Below are 16712 nucleotides of genomic sequence, written 5' to 3'. Positions count from 1 at the left end.
CATTTACATTTATTCATTTAGCTGACGCTTTTATCCAAAGCGACTTACAATTGCTATATATGTCAGAGGTCGCACGCCTCTGGAGCAACTAGGGGTTAAGTGTCTTGCTCAGGGACACATTGGTGTCTCACAGTGGATTCGAACCCGGGTCTCTCACACCAAAGGCATGTGTCTTATCCATTGCGCCACACCACCCCACGCTTAGGTCACGGTAAACGGCTCCTGAGATCGTAACACACACACAATCAATAAATGCCAAATAGGATCACATAACAGAAAACATCAGAACCACCCTAACTGACCTGCAGCTCTACCCACATCGGCGTCCCACTGCGTCTGCCATGCTCCCTACCTCGGCGTACTTTACTTCCTGTAAACCGCAGCAGGTCACGTGACCTCACGCCATCACGTGATTGGACGCAGAGACTCTCGCGATAGTATGACAAAACATTGACCTGGGTTACATATAGCAAGGAGACATTTCAATTGTTTATTAATAAACAAGTGTTTTCTGTGTCAGTGTCGGCTGCAAAGATGAAGTTGACGATGAGTAGGAGTATTAAAATGAGTATTCTTTTATTAGGGTATCTGTACTTTTACTCAAGTACTTGACTTATATACCTTCTTCACCACTGGTTGCTTTAAAAAATGCATTTATCAACTTAAAGAGTTGCTAATACCAATGAAAAAAAAGTTCATAATACCAATGATTATGCTGTTTGATGCACATTAGAACAAATGAAAAACAAAAAAAACAACATGATTAAAAAAAGATTGTAACAGTTGCCATTTAAATTTCGACATATAAACTTGTTATACATTGTTACATAATAGCATTATAAATTATTGTCTTTATGCAGCCTGCACAGAAAAAGTGAAAATTCAAGTCTTGACAGATGGATGTTTCTGGAACTCAAGTACCTCAATAAATCAAGGTAGATATTACATATACTGCTAACATGACTGTGAATATTACATATTTGTTGTCTGACAGCACTTGTGCAGACTGGCAAACTCATTGAGGTAATTTCTGTTTTGTTTTGTGTTTCAGCTATAAATCTGACATGTCAATCAGTTGATGATAAAAAAAGTGTTCATGTAATGAATGTTAAACTAAACATCTCTTCCCTGGGTAAAACTTCTATATATATATAAACTGTTCTCGAGTTCAACACTTCTTTAAATGTATTTTTTCAACAAATGTAAAATGTTCTCTCTGGTTTCAGGACAGTGCAAAACATACAGTTTCAACATAACAAAGCAAGGGGATCAATATGGAGTTAGAATGAATGAGATTGAAGACATAGATGAGACATTTTTGCTGGATGCTAATAATGGATGTCATCCATGGGATCCAGCCGGTGAGTGTCATCCTACAACAGATGCAGAGCTAGTGTTGAAGGTTGTGGTTTTGTTGTTGTTCCAGGGTCAACAACATACATCCCCCCCCTTTTTTGTTGTTGTATCAGAAATTAGCTGTTTACATACAAATACATTATAAATAATCATGTTATCCTACCACCCACCCCCAGTCCATGACGTTTTTAAAACCTAGAAACGCCCCTGGTTGTTGGCACACTTTGAAGACAAAAAAAATCAATGACAGTTTGTCACACTTTAACTCCTGTAAAGTATATAGTTGATACTAGTAATATATAACATACATCATATTTATATTTTATTAAGACCATATTAATAGTATGCATAATTAATTAATTAATTAATCGATTTTTGATTCCCAATCCTAGCTAAGATGCAACTAATTTAGAACATTTATAATATAATTCTTTTTTTAATACTTATACTAAGCCTAACAATTGTAGGCTATTACAATAATTTTTTTTATACAATTGTTAGGCTCAGTGCTAATTCAATTTGCTAATTCGGCCCTGGATTTGATAATTATGTTTAATTATGTGTCATGGTCTCTTAAGATTGTTTGGAAATCCCTCCTGTTATTCCTGAAGAGAGATGTAGAAACGCTACATATGATGATCAAGTGTGCAGGGGTAAGTCTGTGTCTTGAGATTTATAAACTACTTTTCAGTTTCACACCCAAAGTTTGATTTCAAAATCAAATTAGGCTAAATATAGTATAACTGCAACATGTAAACTGACAGCATGTTTCTTTAGTGAATGTTTCTATACAATTTTATGTCAAAATTGACATAAAATTGTCATTTATGTCTGATAAATGTGAACTATGATGTTTATGGATTTATAAATAAGCAACACATATGAATCACTTTAATATTTAAGATTCAATTATTGCACAATTAAATTAAATTAAATCCATCCCTTATTTATTTCTGTGTTGAAGAGGAAGAAAGAAGCACATACATTATGCGTTTAAACAACACTGAATGGACGTGTGTGACCTGCAATAACAGTGGAACCAGTGCTTCTTCACCACACGTATACAATGAAGATGAAGATTTTTTAGAAGACGAGGATGGATGTGAACCACAACTATACAATAGAGATGATGTTTTAGGAGACGGTTTAGAAGACGAGGATAGATGTGAACCACAACTATACAATATAGATGATGTTTTAGGAGACGGTTTAGAAGACGAGAATGGAGATGTTAATTCCACAAAAGCCTCGTAAGTGTGCGTTTGCCAGTGACATCAAGTAACTCTATTACAGAATGCCAAGTGATTAAACTGGTTTTGCAGAGACGTCTTGGATTATTTGGATACTCTAATGGAGAAGATGGAAGAAAACAATACAAGGGATGCAAGGCTTGTCGTAGGGAAGGCTATTGGTGTTCTCAAAATACAAGCTAACACCACAGAACCAAAGACATATGCTACTCTTCATATCAGAAAATGATCAGCGTAAGGCCTGAAAAAGATTACAATGTCCACCTGGGCTAGGATTCTTGATTTATCAATGCTTATTCTTCTTTTCACAGGTTGCTAATTGTCAAAGTTTCCTGAGTAGGAACTTTTCCTGGTCTGTAAAGATTTCCAAGGAGGCCTTTTATAAATCACGTTTGGAAAACAACGGGACTGCATTTCTTGGAGTTCTACGGTTCAATAATATGGGAGACAAGGTACTTTGTACATTTATAAATACATTTTTAATTCTTTGTTTGACTATTTTAAGGAATGTTTAAGGGATAGCCTATTTGTAATTGCAAAAAAATAATAATAATTTGACATGTATGCACAGCTCTTTCCCACAGTGACACAAATCTGCTGTATAAATCTTTTATCTTTTAGTAATCATATCCACTTCTGTTATAATGCTAAATTATTTTTGTATCATATGAATTGTTGTTTGAAAAAAGCTGAAGATTCTATTTCTAAAAATTAAATTTGTGTCCGAATGAAAATATTGACATTTTTCTGTGAACTATTCTTTTAAAGTGCCCATATTATGCTATTTTAAAGTTTCATAATGTTGTTTTTGTGGTCTCCTACAACATTTTTTCCATGCATCAAAGATCAAAAATTCATTTTCTCATAATATAATCCACATCACCACATTTTTCAATGATTCTCAAACGACTCGTTAGATGAATCAGTCTCTCTAAATCCCTCCTTTCCGCGAGCTGCTCTGCTCTGATTGGCCAGACGGCCCTGTCTGTTGTAATTGGTCGACCGCTTACAGCGCGTGTCAGAAGCTAAACTCCCATTAACATATAACTGAACTTCAGTTTCCTCAGTCCTAAGCGATTGTACACACGGTAAGTAACGTTGACCTCAATTTTAGCATATCAATCCGAGCGCGAGACCAATGATGAAACAATGGAAGAACTAGTTATTCGACCCGATCCTCCATCGCAAGGACGACGTGAGCTAGGGGTGTGCCATATCATACCGTCCACGATAATACCGGTATAAATTTTTACATGATAAAAAAAAGTGTCATCTCGCGATATCACTGATATAGCGACGCAATGACGTATGGCGCATTACGTTCCCTAGCACGCACAACAACAACATCTGTCTGAGCGCGAGAGCAGCAATGACGATTTAGTACCTAAAAAGGAGCTACTTCAATAGTATTTTAATAATTCCCGCAGGTCTACCACTTATAATGCGGGAAATTCCCCCGCAAACATTGATTCAGTTTAGCATGTACATTGTATGAGTAGCCTAAATGAATCCACACAGATTATAAAATCAAATCAATAATTTTAAAACTTACTCCAAGACGCAATTTTACCAACCGCGTGAGTGTTCAGCGGTGCAGCGTCTTCTCTCTCTCGCTCTCAAAATGGGTTGCACAAGTCAATCGTCGATACCACACTCTTGTGTTTAGCAGTCAGGACATGACGGAATTGTCTTTTGTCACTTGCATCGTAACTAAAGTTTAAACATTTGCGATTTTAAACTATTCAGTACTCTCGCGCGCTCTCTGAGAGATGTTTACTCTGCGTGCATACATACAGTAAAGCCGTCTCACAAACAGCTCGCGAGTAACAAAAGTTATTTTTCGCGGATTATATCGCTTTAACAGGGGAAAACACGCAAAATTGTGTAAAAATTCCGGTCATGGTTAGTATATTAGTAAACAGTCGGTTATGTCTGAAATAAGCATAAAACGCGCGTGACAGTGTGACAGACAGTATAATGAAAACAGTAATGGATCCGGGCACTAGCTCTAAAAGTGACAGCAGCCATATGTGTCTGTCATTAATGTTGTCGTCAAAACAACAAAAGATAGCTTTAATTGTAAGGAATCAGAATTAATAGCCTATGTATTTAATTTAGTCAGGACTCAGGACTAGTGTTATTTTACATTTGATTACCTTATTCAGTTTCTGTAGTATTTCTGAATACTAGTGTTAGACCTACCCAAAAACTTCTCTTTATTTGTATTTTTATTATTTTGTATACATTTTTTGCTACTTTTTTCAATTTAATTCAATGATTGAAATCAAGCTTCCTTGTGTTGTGTTAACTCTTAAAAACAAAATTACCCAATTGTAAAAACGCAATGAGTGAGCAAACATTTAGGTGAGATAAATGTAATAAAAAAAATTGTCTAAATTTTTTTTCTATATCGTCATAAATATCATTATCGCAAATATTCTTGAAATATCGTGATATAATTTTGAGGCTATATCGCCCACCCCTAACTAGGGATGTCCCGATCCGATCCACGGCATCGGTATCGTGCCGATACTGGCCCAAAACGCTAGATCGGATATCGGAGGGGAGAAAAAAAATTATCCGATACCTATGATCCGATACCCATTAGCAGCTAGGGGTGGAACGGTACGTATTCGTACTGAACGTACGTTCGGTGCATGGATTTACACAGAGAATACACGGTATAAAAATAAATAAATCTCGCGTGCACATTAATTAATGTAATACGGAACTAACGTTACTGTTAGATACGCGCATATGCGGGTTCTTTAGTGACACCTAATCTGTAGCCCGCCTTAGCTCTGAACGCGCGTCTATATCGCTTCAAACGCTCACTTTATCATTATACGCGTGCGGCGCGTCCTATTCGTTTTGGACGTGCGAATGGATTCAAACTGTTCAAGCATCGAACTAGACGCGATAGACGCAAATTTGACGCTCTATTCGCGTTTGGACGCAGCAAAATTAACAGGCTGCGATGTCAAGATTGCAATGCTGGAGTGTGTGTGTGTGTGTGTGTGTCAGAGAGAGAGAGAGGCACGGGCGCGATCGAACAGTGGAAACATAAAAACATACTCCGTCATTTTCATACAGGACATCATTAAAACTGCAAAAAGTGTTTAGCCTACTTATATTTGTGTAAAACACAACATTGTGCTTTTGTCAAACTGTCAACTCTTGTCAAACTGTAACTGTCACCCAACCAAAATCACACACACACACACACACGCTGTTTAAAAGCAAAAATTATCTCATCTTTTGGACATTCATCATTGCATTGGTTTTCATTTCTTGTCCTAAAACAGAGCACTAATCTGTTTATTTTTAAGTTACACATTCTACATTGAATAAAAAATAAAATCAAATGTGTTTTTAAAAGTAGTATTATTTTATACAGAAATAAATTATTTATAATTCAGATGAGAATAAAGTTAAGGTTAATTAAAATTTTAAGGAAACAAATATATTGATCTGAAATATAGCAAATTAAGCAAATTAAATTCATTCAGGTTATACATATCTCAAGGTCTTTTGAATAAAGGCTGGCAGTCTTTCATTATCAACTGTTGTTGTGGACTATATACTGGAGAAGTATTTGTTCTCCATTTGAGTGAGATGTTTTTATGTGGCTAATTGAGCAAAGTGCTTCCAATATATTTTATTATTATTATTATTAGTTCAAGAATAAAATAAAAATATCGGATTGATATCGGTATCGGCAAATAGCCAAAGCTGCGGCATCGGTATCGGTATCGGAAGTGAAAAAGTGGTATTCGGGACATCCCTACCCCTAACGTGAGCAGGACGTTTCTCAGTGATGCGCTACTCAGTTTGAGGTACATTATGAGATGTCACAGCGGTAATTCCTCACCATCAGCATTAACAAGATTATGTCCATCAACAAACCCATGTGTATATTTCTAATTTATTGTGTTGCACATTCAGGAACTGTAAAAAGTTTGAATAACAGTGCATTCGTTAGCCGAGCTCTAACGTGAATGACTGATGTAACATTGTAAAACAACTCTTGCTCCATCCTTTAGCCTATCTTTACTCAAAAACAACAGATAATCTGCATTAAGAGTCTTGTGTCTTAATTTAAGACACAGTTTAAGATAATAGTGGCCCACAGAAGCTTAGCAGAAGTATTTCAGTAAGACAGTAATAACGTGAATGACTTTCAACTTCAAAGTTTTGCACAACGTTTACATTCATAAACAGCTAGGCCTATATTACATAACGCATGAAAGGGAATGATCTATTGTTTTCACACTTTTATGTTTGATTTGCTTTATGTATGTTTTCTGATTTAGAATCAAACTTTGAATAATGAGGTTTATGGAATAACGATGAGGGCCAATATCTCCGACCTTACCAACAATATTGAAATGTTCTTTAAACAGAAAGATCTGGTAATGAAGGTTTTTCTTTTTGTTTTGTTTTTTCCAAACATTATTATTATGATGACCTGACACTGTGAAATCAAGATAATAATCAAACATGTTCTCACAGGTCAGGAATGCGTCCTGCAAATCTTGGGGTGGCAAAGGTAAATTTAATTAAGGATCTATCAGTTCCCATCAACAAAACTAATTTATTTATTTATTTATTTATTTATTTATTTATTTATTTCACACTGTTTTTCCTTCAAAGGAAATCTAACATGGACGACGTCCGGCTGTAAGACAGTAAAAATCGGCAATAACACCATAAAGTGCTCGTGTTCACATCTGACGTTCTTTGCAGTGCTGATGGTAAGAAGCTTCTCAGTTACATTTAAAGACCCCATGAAATCAATATCAGAGTCTTTTAGTTCACATATATTTCTCTGATCTCTCAGTCTCCTCCAGATATAAATGCAAACAGCACAGCGCCGTATGTAGAATCATTGAGCTTCATCACTTCTATCGGCTGCGGCATCTCCATGTTTTTTCAGGCCATCGCTCTGTTCATGCATTTCCTGTTACGGTAGAGTCTCTTAATGTTTAACACCTAGTTTGTGCTGTTAGTTCTTCAAGTATTGAAGTTCAAAGTTTTTGGACCAGTTGCATTTAGGGATGCACCGACATTAACATTTTGGCCGATACTGATAATTCTTGATAATTCTTCAATATATCGATACCGATATATTGACTGATAAATCTAAATCCAAATTCTGATATAATTTAAGAGCCTGATTATAAAAATAAAAGGCTAACCATTAAAAGCCATTTCCCAAAAACTTACAAATACTAAACACATAAATCATATAAATTACAGTAACCTAGTTTGAACCACTGTAAGATTCCTTGCCTTTGTTAATTTTAGACTCCTATGGCCAACTTTCGTTATAAAAAAAAGAAAAAGAAAATTGGTAACACTTTACAATAAGGTTTCATTTTGTTAGCATTAGTTAATGAACTAATAATGAATGAACAATACAACTGCAGGATTTATTAATCTTAATTAAATATTAAATCAACATTTTCTAAGACATTTTTAAGATGCAAAGTTGTATCCTCAGAGTGCGGGTATTGCAGGAGAGAGGATCCGAATATGTAGTAAGTTTTTTTTCCTTCTCAAGTTAATTGCGTTTCTGTGAATGAATGAACGGCAGCCGCAGAGATGCGCGCTGTTTATCACAGCTCGCAAAAAGACAGTTTAAATTTAAATTGCGTCTCTGTGTGAATGAATGATGATGTTTTAGCAAACTGTATTGCTATACTGAGTTGAGTAAAAATCGACAGAAATATGTTGAAATAAAATGCAGGCTATTTGTATAAGCAACGTATTAAACTGAAAATTAACATTTATATGCCCTAATATTTCATAAAAACAACGTTACAGTCAGGCGTTTCTGTTTGTGAATGAATGTTTCGGTTTTAGCAAACTGTATTGCTATACTGAGTAAAAATCGACTGAAATATGTTGAAATAAAATGTATTTGTATAAGCAACGTATTAAACTGCAAACTAACATTTATATTTCTTATAATAAAAATGAAAGACCTATGTTACAGACATATGAAAGACAACATTTCGTTGATTAGTTTTGGATAGATTATACATTTTTACTGTAAAATATCTGCCACCTCAAATAAGCTTTTGTTTGCCAATATTTGCTCATGTTAAATATAGTATGTTTTGTCAAAAATAAAGTTATCAAATAATCAATCAAATCCTTAACTTTGAAATATGTATGATAAAATGTATACTTTAGTTTTTACAAAGAAATATTACACTTGAATTGTTGTTGTAATTGTAACCTTTTTAATAAAAAAATATATTTACAAGGTAGATGTAAACAAACTATTAAAAGGTAAATATAAGCCTTTTCTTTAAATAATTTTTATTGTGTTTTATTAGTGACAAATTTGGGGAGAGGATAAATATTCCAAAACTGAAAATACAGTATGAGAATTAACTGCACAATTACTAGACATGTTTTCCTTGGATATTATAGGCCAAATTGCAAGCACAATATGTGGAAAAATAAAAAAGAATTGAGATGCTTCCAACTGTTGCTCTTGCATTCTTGTGGCTCAGTGACTCACCTGAATGAATGGCTAATTAAGTATGCAGGCCCCATTGTCTCCTAAGGTGTGAACCACTAAATATGCATGATCGTTGACGCCCACTCCGCATATTGCCTTTCCAAACAGAAAGTGCTTTGCAAAATTCAAATCAATGTATTGTGTTATGTGAATGATAAGGCAGGGTGATTTTCACATTATTTTGAAGAAAAAACACTAGATGATGACATCCATTAGACAAAAGTCTTATTGGCACATATTTAGAATGTGTTTTTCAATAACCACGCATAAACATTATTCTCTCAAAAATGCAGACATGTACATTCTTGTTGCTCACATATTATGGTAGCCCTGTTTGTGCTAAATAGTGTGTATTTTTTTTTTGCCATTAATATGTTTATAAGCAACTGAAAAAAGCACAAATGTCAGGGCATGTCAGAACATCTCAAGGACCCCAAAAACACCTTAGACCCCAGAGGGTTAATTACCATTAACAAAGGTTATCGCTCTCTGTTTGTTCAAGTTAGTTAATGCGTTAAAAAATGAGACTGTTTTAAAGTGTTACCAAAGAAATCTATTTCCTAACGAAATAAACAAATAAAATACCTAAATAATGCAAACAAGGAATTGGATATCTGATATTTGGGTCGAATTTGAATACTTCAAACTAGATCTCGCAGCGATGTTATTAATAATATGGCAAATTCAAACGCTTTCTCACAGGATATCCCATCGCTTTGTATGAACGGTGTCGCGTGATCGAGATCGGCCCTGTTCTTCTAAGATTGCGTTTTGCTGTTGGTCTGAGCTGATAAACGGTCCGTGTTCCGCAGCTCAAACGAGAAGCATGGTTTTGTTCCGCTTTCATTTGCCGTTTGATGTTTCTCATATGCAACTGGAATGGCAGCTCTAATCAGTTTGGCAATGTGGTGGAGGCACCAATGCAACCTCTAAAAGAAATTGTGGCACCAGCAGGAAAAATGGTTGCAGTCTGAAGTGTTTAGCAGGCTGACGTACTAAAACACGGGCACACAAAGAATTCACAACATTCTTTTACAGTCGTGTTCTCATTATAATTTGATGTAGCCTATATGACAGATTTGTGCTGCAAATCCTTAAATACTTATCGAGTTTATGATGTTAAAATGTAAAACTGAGCATTTATCGGCCGATAACAATATGGTGGCAGATATATTGTCCATCACTAGTTGCTTTTGCTCCTCTTTTGGATAAAAGCATTTGCTAAATGCATGTTACAAATTCAGGTTGTTTTTATATTTGAACAGGAAAGCTAAATCAAACCAGGCCACGAAGATCTTGATGAACATGTTTGTGGCTTTGTTTCTCCTGAATTTATCCTTTTTGTCAAACGAGAGTGTCGCCAACACAGGAGACAAGGCTGCGTGTGTCTTCATAGCGCTGCTCATGCATTACTCCATGCTGACTACATTCACCTGGTTCTTCATTCAAGCTCTTCATATGTACTTATGGCTCATCAGACAGAACGTCACCATCACAAACTACATGAGGAAGATCACAGTGTTCGGCTGGAGTGAGTTAAATGAACAAAACACGTTATACTTTTGCCTTAAGAAATAAAACCTTTTAAAACAAAAACCAGCAAGTCAGACTGTAAACTCAAGTTCACCCGAAAAAGAATATAGCCTAGGCCTTATGAACTACTGTCATGATACTTTTATGTTTTTTACCTTTACTTGTCTTCATTAATTGTCTCTATCAGTGGTATTTTAATATGAATTTTAGTAATTTTAGTAAAATCAAGTTAATCAAGTTAAATAAAATTAAATGAATATGAGAAATGTTGCCTTGGCAACTAGCTGAAATAAAATGCTTTTTTTATATTTTAATTTTCAGTTAAAGTTTATTTTATTTCAAGTAATGGATTTTTTTTATGGTTTTAGTTTTAGTTACCTATAATAACCATGATCTTTTTCAGCGTTTCCGGCTCCGATAGTCGTAGCTGTTGTTTCAGTAGGAGGATATAAAACACGGATCATAAACACAACGTCTGGAAAAACCACACGAATGTAAGTTGTTCTGATGTCATAAATGCATGAATTAATAAAACTTAGTGCCCCTATTATGGAACTTTAACCTCTTGACCTCGTATACATTTACTATATAGAATACTATCTTAAAATATTAAAGAATGATAAATTTATACATCATTTGAAATTTCTAAGGGTTTATTGTCAATTTATGGTGTCTGTTTTACGATATAGATGCTCCAGCAACAGTAATACTGTAATTTATGTCAGGAGTGCAAATGACAACACGCAAAATCAAAACGGGACTTCATACCTTTGTTTATGAAATAGCGATTGCGAGATGAATCCAATCCATCACACTTGGGTAAAATGTCCATGACAAGTGTCCATTGAAAAACATCCAACAGCACTTTTTGTCCACCAAAGCGTTAAATCCGTGAAATATTGATATATTGTCCATTGTTTACATCAGAGTTCGCCTGAACAATGTGCTCTCCATCATCATTCTTCTATAAATTATTAATAATATCCAAGCAGTACTGTCGGATCTTGTGACATCTCTTGAGAGGCATATTCTCAAGCCATTGTCATCCATCCATCTTCTTCCGCTTATCCGGGGCCGGGTCGCAGGGGGCAGCAGTCTAAGCAGAGACGCCCAGACTTACCTTTCCCTAGACACTTCCTCCAGCTCTTCCGGGGGGATACCGAGGCGTTCCCAGGCCAGCCGGGAGATATAATCCTAGGTCTTCCCCGGGGTCTTCTCCCGGTGGGACGCGCCTGGAACACCTCCCCGGGAAGGCGTCCAGGAGGCATCTGGAACAGAACCACCAGCGGCTCTACTCTGAGCTCCTCCCGAGTGACCGAGCTCCTCACCCTCACCTCTAATGGAGCGCCCAGCCACCCTGCGGAGAAAGCTCATTTCGGCCTCCTGTATCCGGGATCTTGTCCTTTCGGTCATGACCCACAGCTCATGACCATAGGTGAGAGTAGGAACATAGATTGACCGGTAAATCGAGAGCTTCGCCTCGCAGCTCAGCTCTTTCTTCACCACAACAGACCTGTACATCGACCACATTACTGCAGAAGCTGCACCGATCCGTCTGTCAATCTCCTATTCCATCCTTCCCTCAAAACCGCACTGTTCCTCCTGAATCCGAGGTTCTACTATCGGCCGAATTCTCCTTTCCCGGGCAGGCTGAGAAGTGTGATCCCCCTGTAGTTGGAACACACCCTCCGGTCCCCCTTCTTAAATAGAGGGACCACCACCCTGGTTTGCCAGCAAAGAGATATTGTCGCCGACCGCCACGCGATGTTGCAGAGGCGTGTCAGCCAAGACAGCCCCACAACATCCAGAGACTTGAGGTACTCAGGGCGGATCTCATCCACCCCCGGCGCCTTGCCACAGAGGAGCTTCTTGACTACCTTGGTGACTTCAGCTTGGGTGATGGACGAGTCCACCTCCGAGCCCTCGGCCTTTGCTTACTCAATGAAAGATGTGTCGGTGGGATTGAGGAGATCCTCGAAGTATTCCTTCCACCGTCCGACGATATCCCCAGTTGAGGTCAACAGTGGCCCACCTCCACTGTAAACAGTGTTAGTAGGACACTGCTTCCCCCTCCTGAAGCGCCAGACGGTTCTCTTCGAGGCCAACCGATAATCGTTCTCCATGGCATCATCGAACTCTTCCCAGGCCCGATTTTTTGCCTCCACAACCACCCGGGCTGCAGTCCGCTTGGTCTGCCGGTACCCCGTCAGCGGCCTCAGGAGTCCCACAAGCCAACTAGGCCTGATAGGACTCCTTCAACTTGACAGTATCTCTTACTTCTGGTGTCCACCAGCGGGTTCGGGGATTGCCGCCACGACAGGCACCGGAGACCTTACAGCCACAGCTCCAAGCTGCCGCGACGACAATGGAGGTGGAGAACATGGTCCACTCGGACTCAATATCTCCAGACTCCCTCGGGATCCGGTCCCGCCGGAGGTGGGAGTTGAAGATCTCTCTGACAGGGGACTTGGCCAAACGTTCCCAACAGACCCTCACAGTACATTTGGGTCTGCCGAGTCGGTCCAGCTTCCTCCCCCGCCATCGGATCTAACTCACCACCAGATGGTGATCAGTTGACAGCTCCGCCCCTCTCTTTACCCGAGTGTCCAAGACATACGGCCGGAGGTCGGATGAAACGACCACAAAGTCGATCATCGACCTCTGGCCTAGGGTGTCTTGGTGCCACGTGCACTGATGGACACCCTTATGCTTGAACAGTGTTCGTTATGGACAAGCTGTAACTAGCACAGAAGTCCAATAACAGATCACCGCTTGGGTTCAGATCAGGGGGGCCATTCCTCCAAATCATGCCCCTCCAGGTGTCACTGTCGCTGCCCACGTGGGCGTTGAAGTCCCCCAGTAGAACGAAGGAGTCCCCAGTCGGAGCACTTTCCAGCACCCTTCCCAGAGACCCCAAGAGGGCCGGGTACTCTGCATTGCCGTTCGGCCCATAGGCACACACGACAATAAGAGACCTGTCCCCAACCCGAATGCACAGGGAAGCAACGAGTGAGCGAGGTGACGTTCCACATCCCTAAATCCAGTTTCTGTGTCCAGAGATCGGGACGTTGGGGTCCCCGCTTTCGGCTGCCGCCCGATCCACTATGCACCTGCCCCTTACGGTCCCTCCTGCAGGTGGTGAGCCCACGGGAGGGCGGGCCATTGCCATTGTAGTAAAATTTTGATGGACAAAACTTTTAGACAATGCCAAGACGATTCCAACAACACGTGAGCTGTTTACCTTCCGCATGTGCACAACAGTACAGATATACAATACAGATTTCATTTGCTTGAAAAACAAATCCTCGTGACCAAAAATATTTTATTCCCCTCAAGAGGACGTGTTATGCCGAGTTCACACCGCACGATTTTTAAAGTAGTGGGGTCACTGTTCTTTTCACACTGCACGACTATCTGGGGTATCATTCAGTTGCTGCTGTGTTCACTGCACGATGGATCAGCGACAGGTTTCACACTGCATGACTTTACAATAGGAAGAATCTCAGACAACTTCTGTCTGGTCTGCAAACTACGTTTCACAACCAAACACACGAGAAGTGATGAGGAAATAATGCAAGATCACGCCTGCGTGAGACCGAAATTGTTATTTTAAATGAATGCCTGCAAGAAGATTGCGATCTAAATTGTCTGTGCGCTGATTTGCAGCGAAAAGGAGAAAAAAAACAGATTATGCAGGAGGAAATGGTTGGGGAGACAAGAGCAAGGAGTGTGTGTTCTGCAAAGAGAGTTGGGGGTAAATAAATTATTTTGCATTGTGCTGCTGTTGCTGCTGGTCAAGCAAATGTTTGTGCTTTGTTTCTGTTTGATATAATTGTAAATTTATCTATTAAAATATTGATATTCTGGTCTATAACTCCTCCCCGAACATCCCGCTGTCCTGTATTTTGCTCTCTCATTGGCTGTAGGTCATCACCGATGTAGTTTTCAGTCAGAACACATTCACAGCAGTATTTTGAATCGCCGACAGGTCCAGATATTCAGCATGCCTAATATTTCACGGGCGGCGGACGGACTCGTCGGCGATTCTCTCAAATCGCGTCTTTGATAATTCACACTGCGTGATTGTCACTCGCGTGAACGAGCACCGATTTGCCTATGACTTCGGGCATTTGTCGGCAATCTTACAAAACCTGTCGGCGAGCGAAAATTGGGCCTAAAATCATTCAGTGTGAACTTGGCATTAGAGAAGAAGCGAGGAGAAGAAAGAAGTCAGCGGCAGAATCGGCGATGCTTGTTCTCTTGTTCTGTAGACACCACTAGTGTATGCAATATCAATATCTATTGAGACAATCGATTGTTTTGGGAGACCAAATGCTGTCTTTTGTCTGAATGATTGGCCATCATTGCAATAATAGTTCATGTATAGCCTCCAAACGATTGCTTTTGGAGCCCGATTACGGTTTGAATAGACCCTTAATATAGCGATTGTTTACGAAGGCCTAGTGATGTAGCATCTGTTTATATGTCTGGACACGACAATCAACGGCTGGCAATCAACGTACTTTCCATGGAGACAAAAACTGACTGTAAAGACTGTAAAAGTTTTTTTTTTGTATACAGCTAAGTTTGTGTGAATTTAGTAATGAATGCACTAAAACTTATGAAATAATGTTGTATTATTTAAAAAAAAATTAAAGAATGGTTTAATATATGTGGTATTTGTAAAAGTAACTGTAAAAGCTTTCTCTAGCCCTCAGATGATTTTCTTACCGAGGGGCATTTTGGAGCATCAAGTGGCCATTCTCGAAAAAGGCACTAGTCAGAGAAAAAACCTTGCAGGAACCTCATTTTTCGTTATATCATCCTCAAACTTGAAACATAACTTCTTTAGACTTGTGGCTTTGGGCCCATTGTATATCTAGCTGTCGCAGGCATCTTTATTATTGTTTATGATAAAAAGATGTTATGCACAAAACATTTTCATTCCATTATACTCCAACTTGTCTAACTTTAAAAAAAACTTGTATTGTTTTTGAATAAAGCTCCATTTGTCTTCTTTCAAATGATACCACAACTATGCTAATACTCCAAAGGGTTTAGGAAAGACAACCATTTGAGTTCAAGCATGTCATTTTCCTGTTTTGGGCTCAAAAGGGGGGGGCCGAATCAAGAGGTTAATAAGTCACTGTGAATTCATTGGGTTTAGTTGCCGTGTTTCAGCGCATTATGGAAAGAGAAGGAGTTACACATTCTGACTAACACACATCTGAGGCGGCATTGGTGACACACGTGGTATTAGTCGATTAATTGATTGTTCATTTAAACGACAATCATTTATGGGAATTTGCGTAAATTGACATCCCAACAAACAGCTCTATTACACAGTGCATGAACGGTAATATCTGAAAAAGCATAATAGGGGCACTGATTATATTTCACTCTTCTAATTATAGGTGCTGGATTACAGATCCATTAATTCACTACATAGTGAACATTGGCTACTACGCTTTAGTCTTCATCTTCACAACTGGAATCTTCATCATGATCGTCACCAAGATTGTCCAAGCTCGACAAATAAAAGCGGCTGACGGCAAGAGAAAGACGGCCAGAAAGCAGCTCATGATGGTGTTGAGTTTGTTCCTGCTCTTTGGCCTGACGTGGGCTGTGGCGTTCTTCAGTTATGGACCGATGCTCATTCCCTCATATTACATCTTCACCGTGTTGAACTCGTTTCAGGGTGAGAAACAACCACATGCATTATTACATTTGGTTTGATAGAATGCTTCTATTTGTCCAACAGATTTCAGCAAATTATTTGAATTAATTCATGAGTGATTTTTAATTGATTTTCAAAATATATAATTAATTATAATGTTATAATGGGAGTTGATATTTTATGTGTTACAGTTTAAAAACATTATGTAAGCAACTTTAAATCTGTGAAATGTATTTGAGGAAATTATTTTCTCTGATTTTTTTTTCAGGGTTTTTCCTCTTCCTGTATTATTACCACATTCACAAAGACATAGAAGGTCATTTCTCTGATGATCCAGAAACGTCCGGCTCCACCACAGCTATCG

At 38.5% G+C, this 16712-nt stretch overlaps 2 long non-coding RNA genes across 2 annotated transcripts in view; one reads left to right on the top strand and one right to left on the bottom strand.

The window, feature by feature from the left end:
- The window catches only part of LOC307147689, a 249122-nt gene that overhangs the window by 220847 nt on the left and 11563 nt on the right, over positions 1-16712 (bottom strand). The gene's annotated exons all lie outside the window — the stretch shown is intronic.
- The window catches only part of LOC307147694, a 40055-nt gene continuing 30812 nt past the window's right edge, over positions 7470-16712 (top strand). Inside the window, exons 1-2 of the long non-coding RNA XR_013819353.1 lie at positions 7470-7574; positions 10404-10669. This is a non-coding gene — a long non-coding RNA (uncharacterized lncRNA). The remainder of the gene's footprint in view (positions 7575-10403; positions 10670-16712) is intronic.

Source organism: Squalius cephalus (genome assembly GCF_949319135.1).
Source record: "Squalius cephalus genome assembly, chromosome: 20".
In the NCBI taxonomy this organism is placed as follows: domain Eukaryota; kingdom Metazoa; phylum Chordata; class Actinopteri; order Cypriniformes; family Leuciscidae; genus Squalius; species Squalius cephalus.
This window is presented reverse-complemented; position numbering and strand designations above follow the sequence as displayed.